Source organism: Myiozetetes cayanensis, unplaced genomic scaffold, assembly GCF_022539395.1.
Source record: "Myiozetetes cayanensis isolate MyiCay16 unplaced genomic scaffold, myiCay2020 scf1, whole genome shotgun sequence".
Taxonomy (NCBI): domain Eukaryota; kingdom Metazoa; phylum Chordata; class Aves; order Passeriformes; family Tyrannidae; genus Myiozetetes; species Myiozetetes cayanensis.
Window position 1 is genome coordinate 130,932,486 of NW_026086604.1, and position 6,000 is coordinate 130,938,485.

The window sequence follows — 6,000 nt, forward strand, 5'->3', positions numbered from 1 at the left end:
CCTGGTTAGGTAGGACTAGCTACAATTTTTATGAAGGGGGTTATGTTATCAGAAGAGTGCAATTTTTCCTTTTTTTCAGGCTGTTAACAAACTCTTCCGAATTTCTGCCAGTGTATTTCTTATTTGCAAGAATTCATTCAAATACCTCACTCAAAACAGTAAGAAAGAATGCATTTCTATTTGAAAATAAATTTAATTTCCCTGAAATGTTGTTGGGTTGTGATTTTTTGCATAAATGGGATGTGACATTTTCGTCTTGTTGCTGAAAACTGGCTGCAAACAGGTCATTTTAAGTGGTTTATTTTCACTGTATTGAGGTCATTGATTACACTATTTTTTCTACTCCATGGCTGTATGCATGAAAACGAAGCTTTTTGACATGGAAAAACAGGCCAGAACTGATGAGCTATTGACAATGCATATGAATAATAGATAGCAAACAGAAAGTAGCTGTGCATCACAGAATTTCAGGTTGTCATTTATTTTTGATGTTTTAAAGGGGACAGTGGCACCCTGGCCACCTTCACTGATTGTTTTACTCCTAAGAATGCCATTTTTTTCAGGAAGAGAAAACCAAAATCTTTACAAATTAATGTCTGCAAACAATATGGTTAGAGAGTAAATGTCAGAAATTATGTGTTCATGGATGCTGCTTTGTGGCCAAGTTCTTTTCACTCCCACTGCAGACAGACGTCAGGGTTAACCCTTTGTATAGTGAAACTGTCCACTCACAATGTAGAGATCCTCCAGAATTGTGGTGTTGGAGTTGCTTTATTTTAAAATATTAAAAAAAAACCACTAGAAATAAATCATTTGGAGATTATTACAACTTTTTTGTATAAAGATGTTCTCCCATTAGTCTGTACTAGTGGCATTAATCAGACACTCCAAATACCAGTCACTTGGGCAGTGTTCAAAGAGAAGCTCACATCCCAGGACTCTGGCACAGCAGCATTAGCCACCAGCTGCTCTGGCTGGTGCTTTTGGGGAAGAGGAGGGAGGGCAGGAGATGGCAGACCAGCTGCTTGACCACATGTGAAGTCCATCCACCAACTGCTGGGGCTGGCCTGGGAGCACCCTGGAGGATTTGCCTGGTATGAGCAGGCATGCCCAGGGAGGGCACAAACCACAGGCAGACTGACAAGGTTTTAAAAATTACTTGTCTGCACTTCAAAATCATCAAGCATATCACATTTTGTATATTGCCCACATAACATAGACATGTAAGTTAGCAGATGAGGCTCAGAAGATCTGATGTCTATGCAGGTGCTGCTGGCCAAGGAGACTCTGCCAGCTTGCATGGGGATTTTGCTGTGGTATGCCCTACATGGTGTTGACTTATCCTCATCCCAGATATTACTTGATTGAACTCATACCATCAAATCACACCTTGGGCTAGGAAATCTGTGTTTAGACCAGATGAAAAGATGTATATAAAGCAGCCTCACCAACTCTTATAATTCTTTCTCCTAGCAGTAGTCTGCAGTCAGGCTGGAGACGTGTAAAATCAGGGGCCTCATCATTTTTCAGATCAGGGATAGAAAGTAATCAGTAGCCTTGAAACATCACCATCACACTCATCTCTGAGCTGCAAGCTGGCACTGAGACTAGAGAATCAAAATGAATCCTTCTGGACATACTGTTAAGTCAACATAATTTCTTATCACCCCGTTCCTCAGGGATAGAGGGAGGAAGCATCCTGATCTCCTGCATCCATATTATGGATGTTATTATCACTACTTGCTGAAAAGCAAGGTAGATTTAAAAGGACCTGCCTTTAGTTTTCATTCTAGCATTGTTCAGGGTAGGGGGTGTTGCTATTTAAATGAGCTTAATTCTGCTGGGATAATTAATTAATTTATATTCTTCTACACCACTGCCTTGACCACAGTTTGTCACTGAGACACTCTGAATTTTCAGTTGATGCAACCAGATAGAATTGAATTGGAAAAAGCTGACATTTCCAAACGTGTCCAAGTAGGAAATGATTCAGTGGTTCCAAGGAGTGGAGCCAACTGTGAAAGACTGTTTGCAATATGATATATCTGGAACCCTAAACCACCCTTTTGTTTTAGGAGCTTCTAATCTTTCTATTTTAATGTGCAATGCCTTCCTTTTCCACAGAAATATTTTGATCACATGCTGGCTTCTTCTGCCTCTGCTGGGAAGAATTTGCATGAATCTTTCTAGGGGACTCATCATAGGGGCAGCCAGTGGTCCCTGCCCTCTGCCAACCCCACTGGATCCCAGTCAGCCCAGGGCAAGCAATCGATGTATGGTGAAGCATACATCTAAGAAACTTAAGAACATCAAAGACTGAGCCTCTGTCATTTCAGTGATTAGACTTTGACCTTGGATTCAAAATATTCATTTGCATTTGTCACAGAAGTGGTCATTGAGGTATGCAAGTCATGCTGGCTCATTTTCTAACAGCCCATTTTGCAGCATATTGAGGTACTGTACGCCCTGGGAGAACAATCAAAAGCTTGTTTTACCTAATAAGGAAACTGCTGAGGCACATGAATAACCATTCTGTTTTCCAATACATTTCACACCGATTAATTTTCCAGTTTTATGAAACAAGCTGCAGTTATCTTTGAGTCAGGTTCAGTGAACCAGTGCTTGACTTTAAATAGAAAACTACTGATGTCGCTGGGCAGATGTGCACAGGCTTTTGAAAGAGCAGGGCTCCCATCAACACTGAATGACACCATCCTCTTCAATCTCCCTCTTGAACCCCATGCTTGCTCGTTGGCTACAGAAACACTGATTTCCCTTGTAAATAAATTATATTTTTGTTTGATACTTGCAATATTTTTTTGTAAGAAGTTATGTATCTGGTCTGCAGAGGTTTAAGTTTCATAAAAGAAAAAATGAAGTTCGATTTTACTTTTATAAGTCCTTTTCTGTACAGTTTACAGGTTTCTCTGAATCAGGTACTTTGTGGTATAGAACCTGAAGACGTGTTTGGCAGGCTGGCTGAAGGAACAGCTGAGCTGTTTGCTCCTCAGATGGTTTTGTGTTGCAACTTTGTCCATGAAGAATGTTCCATAAACTACCGATATTAAATACTTAGTCTTCTCTCTGACATCTGCACATTCCCCTTGGCTTCCCTAATATCATTAAATAATGCCAATCTTCAGTCTGTCATCTAAAAATTGCTAGTGGCTTTTTCTTCTTTAAATGGCTGCTAAACAGCCAAAAAGAATATATCATTCTCCTTTTTCAAGCATGCTAGGAAATAAGACTGGCACTGAGACATTAATTAATGGCCTGTGATGGAAGCACAGAGCTCAGACCTTTTATTTTGGTCACATATAAACAGTTTTGCTTTTGAACTGTACTTTACACTTAAATATTCAACTCTCCCTCTTTGATTCAGAGCTTTGCTTGCCAGCATCCATGGAATCAGTCCTGGCTGTTTGCACAAAGAGGTGGGAATAGTGATATTTATGCTTATTAAGAATCATGTTTCTTTTTGACATAATGGACCAATCTGTAGGCTCCTGTAGAACCTGTTCTTTTGCCCCATGAGCTCCCCTTTTGTAATTAAAGCATTAGGGACACTCAGTCAGTGCATGATCAGAATGACAAATTTAGGAAAGGGCATTCACAGTATACCTTATTTCATATTTGATCTAAAATGCCATCTTTATTTTTCAGGAACTTTGCAGTCTACAGTAACAATTTCCATAAATTCATCATATCCCATCTTACTGAGCTGGGACTAGTTAGTAGCTGGGTGAGAAAAATCACAAATAAATTCAGCAATGGCTACAGAAGGTGATTCTGAAAATCAGAGCATTTTTCCCACCCAGAGGCTGTGTACAATTAGGATATGCATTAGTGAGGAATATAAATGAAAAATCAAGCAAAGATACTCTTGGACAACACAGATAAGCAAACAGCCCAAAGATATTACTAGAAATTGATGGAGACTATAATATATAACATAAATAACAGACCTAACATCATCAACTCTGATCAAACAACATCTCTTTCCTTTGCCTGATTATTTCTACTGGTGCTATGCTTGAATAAATGCACATTAGTGGCACCACATTCCTAGACAGTAATTCATGCTTCTAAGGCACACAGTCAAGTCTTGCTTATGTTAAGCCAGGAGGAACAGTATGAACATAAAGCTCACGTCACTCACCTTTTCATGCTCAACTGCCTGGATCTCCACAGTACCCAAGAGAGCACTGGTGTGCTAGAGGATGGAGCTGTTGGCACTTCACTGTGTGGAGGGATTAGGAGAGTTGACAGTGATGTGGCTGCAGGACCCTCACCTGAGAACTTGCACAGTCCCTTCCATCGCTGTTCCCTGCAGCATGGCACGTGAGCACCATAACTCCCTATGTAATACTTACGCCTGCCAGCCAGGTCAGATGGCCTCACACACAGATCTTTCCAAAGCAGTAGTGAAGGGTGTTGAATCCTCACACAGAGCAGAGATCCCCTGGTCTGTGCATGTAGAAATGCTCTGGCATCGTATTGACAGCACAGCCAGCAGCCAGGGCAGGATTCCTCACATAGGTTTAAACATTCTCAGCATGAATGGTGCCGTTTAAGCATCAGTCATCATGTTCACTGTTGGCAGAGGGTTAGGTGACTCATTTTATCACCAAGTCTATTCCTAGAAAAAGAAAATGTAAGTGCCTCAGAAAGGCAGACGGGCTCCAAGTATAAGAAATCTTACAGTCTTTATAAGAGTGCCTGAAGTATTGCAATTAAGTACCAACGAAATCCTGAGTGATTAATGATCAGAAGAAATAGCAACGGGTTTATGTTACTGGCTATGCAGCATCGCCCCAGGACCCACAGGGAGGTGAAAGGTCTGCAGGGTCAGAGACCAGAGACACAGGCACAGGTGATCAGCGTTTGCCAGAGTGGTGGGTCTGTAGTATTTTACAAATTGCTAAAAGCTGGGTAAGAAAGACTTCAAAGTCCTAAATAGGGAATTCTGGAACAAATGTTGCTTTGTTTCCCATGAGTACTAATTCACTTCTTACCAAACTTTGTTGTACCTAATGGGCTCCAACTACTAATGGCATTAGTAACCTTCTCCATCCCCCTCTACCACCCCACCCCGAATAGTGTGGACATTGGATCCCCAGTGCCAACTGTTTCACTCCACAGATCTACTCCTATTACAGGGCACTACTCATTAGTATGGGTATCCATTCAGATGCTCCAGCCAGGTTCATGCTGATTTATGTGTCTGCTGATCTGGACAGCAATATAGGGTCTCTGATGCTTCTGATTCATTTGGAGCATATCAGCTGACACATCTTCAACCTTGCAGATTATAAACTTCAAAACCTGTAGACAAAACTGACAGATTATACGTCAGGGTGTCCATGCATTTCTTCTCTTATACCCCGCTCCTAAACCTCCAGCTCTTTACTTCATGATTCCCCATAACTTTTTTCTATCACTTCTTTACACTGGTGGATGTCCCCAGCCTTATTCCTTCCCAAAACATAATTTGAAATCATGCAATGTGGCAAAGCATAGAGAAGTTAAAATCCGTTGAGTTAGCAGGTTTGAGAGAGGGCATTATTATGGCAGAAAGCATTCTGGATATTGCTCAACAATTATTTCACCTATTTCCGTCACTTCTTTACATGTTGCAGATCTTGTTTCTATCGTCTCTGAATTTCCATTTCCCCTAAAATGAACCAATTCAGATGTAAATGACTTCCTGAAATCTGAGGACTGGCCAAAAGTCCAAATTAAAAAAAAAATGGCTCTATTTGAGACAGAAAAAAACCCATCAAGGTAATATATGGACTTGACAAGTCAGCTATAAGCACCTGTTCGTCTCTTCATAGATGAAGTTCAGTTGAGTCCATCTTGCTTCTAAAATTGTCTTGACACTACTGGGAATGTTGGCTCAGAGTAAAGGAAATGAACAAACCCAGCAGCTCTGCCAAACTCAGAGCTATGTACGCTGAACGTACTGGGAAGCAGAGGGAAGACTTATTATTTACCTCA

The 6,000-nt window shown here is 40.9% G+C and overlaps 1 protein-coding gene across 1 annotated transcript in view; it reads left to right on the forward strand.

Moving 5' to 3' along the window:
• Positions 1–3,271, forward strand: part of VIM (vimentin) — an 88,175-nt gene extending 84,904 nt beyond the window's left edge. The window contains exon 10 of the mRNA XM_050324691.1: positions 3,262–3,271. The gene's annotated coding sequence lies outside the window, so the exon portion shown is untranslated. The remainder of the gene's footprint in view (positions 1–3,261) is intronic.
• Positions 3,272–6,000: the final 2,729 nt, after the last annotated feature.